Raw genomic sequence first — 8,786 nt, 5'->3', positions numbered from 1 at the left:
GAGATCTGCAATATAATAGAAATCACTTTTGTACAGTTCTTGTTAGTATGCAGAGCACTTTTACATATATGATCTTCTTTGATAGCTTCCACAATCCTGATGTGGATACTAGTTTTATCCCTGGCTGAGAGATTTAGTTACTGATTTAGTCAAACTCCAGATATAGTTCTAGATACCAGGCATACAGCAGTGAACTAATCTAAGTCCCTGTCTTCTAGTGAGGCATGTTTTTAAAATAAAGGTAGCATGATTGAGGCCAAGAGCAAGGTTAATGACTGATCCCTCCCCACGGAGAAAGTAAGGGAGAGAGTCAATGTTGCATCCCGGTTGTTTCTATGTTGGTGGCTTTTCTTTTAAAGTATTCCTTATCAGTCTTTTTCTCCAGTGTTCCCCTGTAAAAACAAAGAGCAAAAAGCCCAACATTACTTTGACAGCTTGAGTTCTATTCTAAAAGTTCATCCAGAGTTTATATTCTATTCTATTATGTATCTTGTTTTAATGGAAAACTCTTAGATGATGTAATGTTCATCCCTTGTATCTTTACATTCCAGGAAGAGGTGTCTTGCTTATCTTGACACTTCAACGATATCTTTGTATGAGGATGACTAGCCATCCTGGCTTACCCTGGATTAAGAGTGTTCCTGGAATGCCAGACTTTCCGTTTTAAAACCCAGACAGTGCCAGGCAAACTGGAATTAAGTTTGCATAAGGTTTCCAACTTTTTCCATGCTAAAACTGGTTGAGATTTTGGCAAATTGTGACTGATTGGTCATCTTAGTTTGTATACTGCAAAAGAAGGGGACTGCATTTACCATAATTCAGAGCATGGCACAAACACATGGGTTCAAACTCTTAGTGTGTTCCCTGACATATACTTAAATTAGCACTATTTTTTTTTTTACAACAAAACAGTGTATTTAAACAAGTTTGGTTGATAATGTTTTATTTTACTTCTAATATCGGTGATTTAGAAAACAGCATAGGGTATTACCCTAGATCATAACAGTGTATAAATGCTAAAGTACATAATTGATAAATTAATGTCAGATACATATTCTTGCTTTGAACCAAATTAATAAAGTGACTTATTTCTCTGCATTGCAGAGGAAATTTCACAGTATAAAGCTGAATCTAGAGAGGGAGAGCTAGTTTTTTGGGGTTAAATTTCTGTCGATTCCCAAAAACTGATATCAAATCTTTTGTGGAACCTGGAAAAAAGGAAAGAAGATGTTTATAGATTTATATTTTTAGCTCAATTAACATTCTTTCTCCATTAGTTGTGATGAAAAATATACAGTCTAACCTTGTGTAGAAGAAATGCGTGTTCCTTAACCAACAGCAAGAAAATGTTATTTATTAAGCACTTACAGGCATCTTACCAGGATTTATTCTTTATTTCACTTAGTTCTTACAAGGAGTTTATGAAGTAGTTTATCAGTCAGCATTAGACATCTAACAATAACAGACAACCCTCAAATCCCAGTGTCTTTTATATATATATATATATACACACACAGATACACACACACACACATCCATATATATATCCTTATATATATATGTGTGTGTGTGTGTTTATGTGTGTGTGTATATATATATATATACATCTATATATATGCAGTTACTTTTAGCTTAGGATACTTGTGCATCAAATGGGTCAGTGGTAGGGAGAGGGACTTTGCTCATCATTATCACTCAGATTGACAGAGAGGCTACCCAGCATTGCTAGTTTTTATCCAGAAGGGATAAGAATGCTCTGGGCCGGGCATGGTGGCTCACGCTTGTAATCCTAGCACTTTGGGAGGCCAAGGCGAGTGGATCACCTGAGGTGAGGAGTTTGAGACCAGCCTGGCCAATATGGCACAACCCCGTCTTTATTAAAAATACAAAAAATTAGCCAGGCATAGTGGTGCGCACCTGTAATTCCAGCTACTTAGGAGGCTGAGGCGGGAGAATTGCGGAGGAGGCATGGTGGTGGGTAATTCCAGCTACTTGGGAGCTGAAAGATCAAGCCATCGCACTCCATCCTGGGCAAAAGAGCCAAACTCTGTCTCAAAAAAAAAAAAAAAAAAAAAGGTAAGAAAAGAAAAGCTCTTGAATAGTCTTGAGCTGCCAGTTAAGTGGTTAAGTGTTGGACTGTAAGGGATTTGCTTCACTTCTACATACAACTCACTGGCTAGAACCAATCACATGGCCCCACTCACTCACTCACAAATCAGGAGGCCAGGAAGTGTCCCCAGCAGCAGAGAACTGGAAACATTTCCTATCCCCAGCATCAGAGAGTTGAAAACATTAGGTGATCTGTTCTGGTGTGTACTATGGCAGGAAGTCTTTTCCACTTGAAGATGAGGGACCTGCGGCTAAGAGAGTTTAAATAACTTGACCAAGAGCATTCAGCTTGCAGGTGACTGGGCTCAAACTCAGGACTCTCTGGGTCTAACACCCAAATGTTTGACCCTTAAGCTATAGGTTTTTCATCTCTTAATTCACAGTAAATCAGTTTCGTCCCTTCAATGAATTGAAACTCTCAGCTTAGCAAATAAATATAAATAAAAAATTGAATACAACATATGCTGGGTAACTTAACTAAGAGAATAGTCATTTTCTTTGTGCAAACTGTGCCTCAGGTTCTTTTCAATGTATTTTAATTAAAGATTGCCTGTCAGCTCTTTGAAAGTGTTGTATTATTGAAAGTTGAACAAAAATAGGTCCATGGGGCCAGGAGTAAATGTACTTCAGTGCTGAAGTAGATCCCCAGGCTATCGGATATTGAGCTCAGCTTCTTATTAAGTCTGTCCAGAACCAACGTAGGATACGAAACATTCTAAGTTGCTTCGCTTGGCTTCACTTAGCCCACATCTTTAATTCTTCCATGTGTTTCCCATTTGGTTTTCTTTTATATGAAGTTTCATTTAGGATAACATACAGTTCGCATGTTCACCATTCTTCCAGTAAACCAAACAGAGACATGTGGTCTGACAAAGTGGAATGCTTCTGATTTCTTTCTTCTTTTTGATTCTGACAATAAATTTGGCAAATGAATTTCCTGTTCTTTGGGTAATTCTTATTCTCTGGATATCTCTTTTGTTCTTCTGTGGGGGAAGGAAGCTGACTTCTGAGCTGTCCAAGGTCAACCAAAACTGTTGAAGTCTCACTGTGTTGCCAGACTGGACTCAAATCCTGGGCTCAGTGGATGCTCCCACCTGTCTCCCAAGTAGCTGGGACTACAGGTATGAGCCACCGTGCTTGGCTCCAAAACTACATTTAAATTCCAGCTCTGCTATTTCTGTGACCTGAGACGAGTTCCTTAATTAGACTGAGTGTCAGTGTCCTCACTTGTAAAATAGTGAAGAGCCGAGTACCCAGTGGAATTTCATTATCAAAAACACATTTAACTTACACAAAATCATCTCTGCATCCTTAGCATAAAAGAATAAATAGATGAATGAGGGAGTGAATGAATAATAGTTGAGCGATGTGGTGGTTGTTCCCCATGATGTGTAAGCTCAGGAGCACTCTGAGGATTTTAAATTCATATATTTGGATATTTATCATACACATTGATAAATATATTTAAGAGAATACACTAGAGATGAGACTATCTCCATATGGATAAAAATGAATTTGTTCAACACGTTAGAATTATATGAACATGAAATTAATGATTTCTAACATGGATCCCTTTGACAGGAAGAATGCTGTCCAGATCTTAATTTTATGGCCTGTGGGGACTTAGGGTTTAGAGGAAAAAGAGCCACCAGGTGGTGCCAGCCATTTTCTGATCCAGAGAAGAAATAGAAACCTAGCTAGGGTATTTCCATCCAGGATACCCCTAACAGTTTGGGAATTCTAAAGCATTCAGCCATCTGCCTTAGATTTTATGTTATTAAGTACATTGAAATTCTTGAGCTTTAAATCCTCACGTAGAAGTCTCTGTCTCTGATTTGTGATTTGTCATGCTACATTCTTTTAGCTGATAGGATTTTTGTATTTACAAGAAAGAAAATTGCCTCTAGTGATCAGCTGTTGCTTTTTGCATAGTCATTTCATTATGTTGGCAGTGTTTTCATAAGTACCCAACCTCAGGGTAGTAAAAACTTGTTGTAGGAAATAATTGTCTTAAAATTGGTATAAACAAATGTGCCTAGTTTTTTTTTTTTTTTTTTTTTTTTTTTTTTTTTTTATGACACTATTCTTTGTAGTCTGTAAGAACAAGTCAGTGTTTCTTTGCTTTGTTTGGGGGAGTAGAACCCCAGAGGATGAAAGCACCAGGTAATTATATTTGTCAACCCACCCATCCTTTCAAATATGTATTTAATACTTCCTCAGAAACGCAATGTGGTGTAATGGCTAAGACCATAGGCCTTGGAATTAGACTGCTTGGATCTGAGTTCTAGCTGTATCATTTCCTAGCTGCCTTGGGTGAGTTACTTAACTTCTCAGACCTGCCGTTAATTCCATCTGTGGTGGCAGTAATAACAGAACCTACTTCAGAATTGTTACAAGGCTGAAGCACATATTTTTATGGAGTGTGTGCTCAAAACATATTGGTGATCATGACTGCTAGTACTTTGAGGCAATTGCTAATCATGCTTACTCTAACAACCTTCAATTCATGAGGCCCTACTGTGAATCTGGTGGCAGAGCATCATGGAACTGTAACACCCTGAAAGATCTAGATCATGACCCCCGTTTTACAAATGAAGTGTGGTTTGAGCAGCTAAGTATCTTATTAAGGTCACTCAAAGGCCAAACTGCACCCAGTGTCTCAACCCTGCCCTAGATTTGCAATGTTGCAGAGTTTGGGGTGAAGTTTCCCTTTCCAGCTGCTATTCATTTGAGACCACACTACATAAGGGCTTGCATCCTAGAATAAGACTAGTTTTCAGGCAGATGCTAGCCAACTTTAGGAGTCATTTTCATAGATTCTAGTGAGGATTTTGAAAATAATACTTTTACATAACCACTGCCTTCTGTTGGAGGGGCTGGCAGATGCTGGATTTATAGCTGACTGGTCCCTTTTCCTTTTCTCAGTGTATATTTACCCATGTACAAAGTCAGTTTACATGGCTTCTGACCTTAGCAAATGAAGTATTAAATGTGGCATTGTTACTAATGGTTTGAAGCTTTGATTCCCAAATTTTATGAAAGAAAGATTTAAACTTTTTTAGCCTGGCCATCTACCTGCTTTTCATCTTAGAACCAGACAAGGACAAAAGGATCTGATAAGCTTTGCAGGTTAACCTGTCTACTAGATCACAAAGCCAGCAAAATATTGATTGGCATTCTGAATGATACAGGAGGCAAAACAGCAAAACTTACCTTTTGTAAAAGACTATGAAACTTCTAAAATTCAGGTTGTCATTTGGAACCAGAGAAGGTCGAGACAGGTGTGGCTGGAACAGATGGGGAGGAAGAGCTAAGAGCTGCCACGTGGGAGTGAAGTTAACACATCAGTTTCTTCAGTCTGACAGTGCAAAGGCATAGCAAAGACATGAAATTGGTGCAGTTGTAAGTGATATGGTGGAAACATGTTGAGATACTTGGACCCGGTTGGAAACTAAAATTGATTTAAGATCTGATGCATTGGATGATAAAAAGTGTAGTAATAGGTGGCATTTTTTGAGTGCCTACTCTGGGCCAGACATGGTACAAAAGCTAAACAAGAATTGTCTCATCCATTTCAGTGTGGTAGATATTATTATGCTTATTTTCATATAAAGATGGTGAACCTTGGTGAGATTAATTGACATGTATAGTAAGGGATGGTCAGATAGCAAGTTCAGTACTCTGTGGGCCCATCATCTTAACCACTATGCTATATGTACCCAAGAATTTCAATGGGCAGAAGACATACTACATCATGACCAATAGGGTGTATTCTAGGTCATGATATAGTATTTCTTCTACGTCATGAAGAATATATAGCCTTAGATATAAGGCTGGTTCAGTATTTAGAAACCAATCAAGGTAATTCACCTTATTGACAGGCTAAGAAAGAAAAATCACAGGATCCCATCAATTGATGCAGAAAAATTATTAGATAAAATTTAATACCTATCCATGATAAAATCTCTCAGGAAAGTATGAATAGAGGGAAACTTCTTTAACTTAGTACAGAATATCTACAAAAAACTAGAGCTTTCATTATACTTAATGGTGCAAGACCAAATGCCTTCTGCCTAAGACAGAGAACAAGGCATAGATATCCATTTTCTCCACTGCTATTCAATACGGTACTGGAATTTCTAGCTAGGGTAATAAGGCAAGACAAGGAAATAAAAAACATGTACTCTGGAAATGAAGAAATAAATTACATCTTTGCAGGTGTTATCTTCGTCTACAGAGAAAAGCCTAAGGAATCTACCTCCCCCCCCCAAAAAAAATCCTAGAACTAATAAATGATTTTAGCAAGGCCACAGGATACAAGATAAGCTTACAAAAATCAATTCTGTTTCTATATACTGGCAAGGACCACATGGATACTGAATTTAAAATATATATACCACTTACAGTTATACAAAAATATATACTTAGTTATAACTAATAAAATATATACCAGATTTAGTATGCTGACAACTATAAAATGCTAAAGACATTAAATGAGATCTGAATGAGTGGAGATATATCTGGTTGCATATATTGAAGACTACATCGTAAAGATGCTTTACAACATGACTTTATTTGGTTTGCAAGTAATGTCTCTCAGTTCATAACTTTTTTTTGGTCTGCTTCACAGGTCTTCTGTGTAGTGAAAGTCTTGAATTTTTATAAAGTCCTGTTTGTCAGTTCTTTTCCTTTTATGGATCATGCTTTCAATGTCGTGTCTAAGAGTTCTTCTTTAAGTGCTATGTCCTGAAGGTCTTCTCCTGTTTTAGCTAAACAGTTTTATAGTTTACATTTTACATTTACATCTCTGATCCATTCTGAGTTAATTTTTGTTTAAAGATAAGCTCAGGCTCAGCTTGCTTTGCCACTATTTGTTGAAAAGACTATACTTCCGCCACTGAATGTGTTTGTGCCTTTGTCACTCATGGAGCTGTCATCTCCTGTAACAATACTTTCTTCTGGAATGCTTCCTCAAAGACCTGCTTGAGGCTGCTTTACAGTCAATTAGAAAAAATAAGTAGAAGGAATATATTCTAAAATTATGATAAAATATATAATAAATACATTAACCATAACATTTATCATAATTATCAAGTATGATGCACTGTACATAATCATATGTGCTGCTCTTTTCTATGTCTGGCAGCATAGTAGGTCTGTTTGCATCAAAATACCACAAAAACATGAATAGTTAGAATGTTATAATGGGTACAGTGTCACTAGACAATAGGAGTTTTTCAGCTCCATTGTAATTTTATGGGACCACCATTGTATATCCATTCTGTTGTTGACTGAAATGTTATGCAGTGCATGACTTAATAAAGGGCTCATCAAGAATTTATAAAGATGTCTTAAAACTGAAAATTAAAAACCAAGCAATTCAATTATAAAATGGGCAAAAGACAACACAGATGGCAAGTAAGCTCTTAAAAAGATGTTCAACATTACTAACCATTAGGGAGATGCAAATTAAGACCATGATGTGTTATCACTAACCAGAGAACAGCTGAAATAAAAGACAGTGGCCACACCAAATCCTGGTGAGGATGCAGAGAAGCTGAATCTCTGATACATTGTTGGTGGGAATTAAAAATGGTACTAACACACTGGAAAATGATAGATCAATTTCTTAATTAAACATACATTTACAACAGGACCCTAGTCATACTTATAGGCATTCACGCTGGAGAAATGGAAACTTATGTCCACACAAAAACCTGTACATGATTGTCCATGTTGATTGTTTATAATGATCAACAACTGAAATGTGCTACAATAGCTGAATGATGAAGCAAACTGTGGTACATCCATGCTATGGAATACTGTTCAACAATTAAAAGGAACAAACTATTGGTATACACAATAACTTTGATGGATCTCAAAGACATTATGCTGAGTGAAGAAAAAAAGCTATCTCTAAAGGTCATTTGTTGTATGATTCTATTTATATAATATTCTTGAAATGATCAAATTACAGAGATGAAAACATGTTGCCAGGTGTGTCGTTGTGGAGAGGTGTGTATACACTAAAGGAGTAGCACAAGGAAGATCTTTGTGGTGATGAAATAGTTGTATATCTTTTTTATTTTTTTGAGACAGAGTCTCCTGTCGCCCAGGCTGGAGTGCAGTGGCAGGATCTTGGTTCAAACTCCTAACCTCAAGTGATCCGCCCCCTTTGGCCTCCCAAAGTGCTGGGATTACAGGTGTGAGCCACCATGCCTAGACAATTGTATATTTGGTTGGGGTGGTGGTTACACAATCCTACATGTGATAAAATAACATAGAACATATACACAAATATTCTAGTACCAGTTTTCTGACTTTGAAGTTGTTCTATGGTTATGTAAGATGTAACCTATGGGGCAATCTGGGTCAAGGGTATGCAGGACTTCCATGGTCTATCTTTACCACTTTCTGTAAACCTAAAATCTTAAAAAAAAAAAAAAAAAAAAAAAACAAAACTAAAAAAGTTTTTAAACAAAAACTTTTTGTTTAAAAATAAAACCTTCATGGGTTGGTCAAACTGAGTTTGAGAAACTCTATATTAAACCTTTAAAGATGTATAAGGAAGTTGGAAATTTAAGATTAGGCCTTTTAGGAAATAGAGAAATGTCAAACAATATACCATAGATGAGCCAAAAAGACCAACATAGATTTAAATGCTGACTGAAACCACA

At 36.8% G+C, this 8,786-nt stretch overlaps 1 protein-coding gene across 22 annotated transcripts in view; it reads left to right on the top strand.

Annotated features, from left to right (window-relative positions):
* The window catches only part of MAGI1 (membrane associated guanylate kinase, WW and PDZ domain containing 1), a 680,038-nt gene that overhangs the window by 186,830 nt on the left and 484,422 nt on the right, over positions 1-8,786 (top strand). The gene's annotated exons all lie outside the window — the stretch shown is intronic.

Source organism: Saimiri boliviensis, chromosome 8, assembly GCF_048565385.1.
Source record: "Saimiri boliviensis isolate mSaiBol1 chromosome 8, mSaiBol1.pri, whole genome shotgun sequence".
Classification (NCBI taxonomy): Eukaryota; Metazoa; Chordata; class Mammalia; order Primates; family Cebidae; genus Saimiri; species Saimiri boliviensis.
The sequence above is the reverse complement of the archived record's forward strand: the minus strand, read 5'-3'. Positions and strand labels throughout refer to the sequence as shown.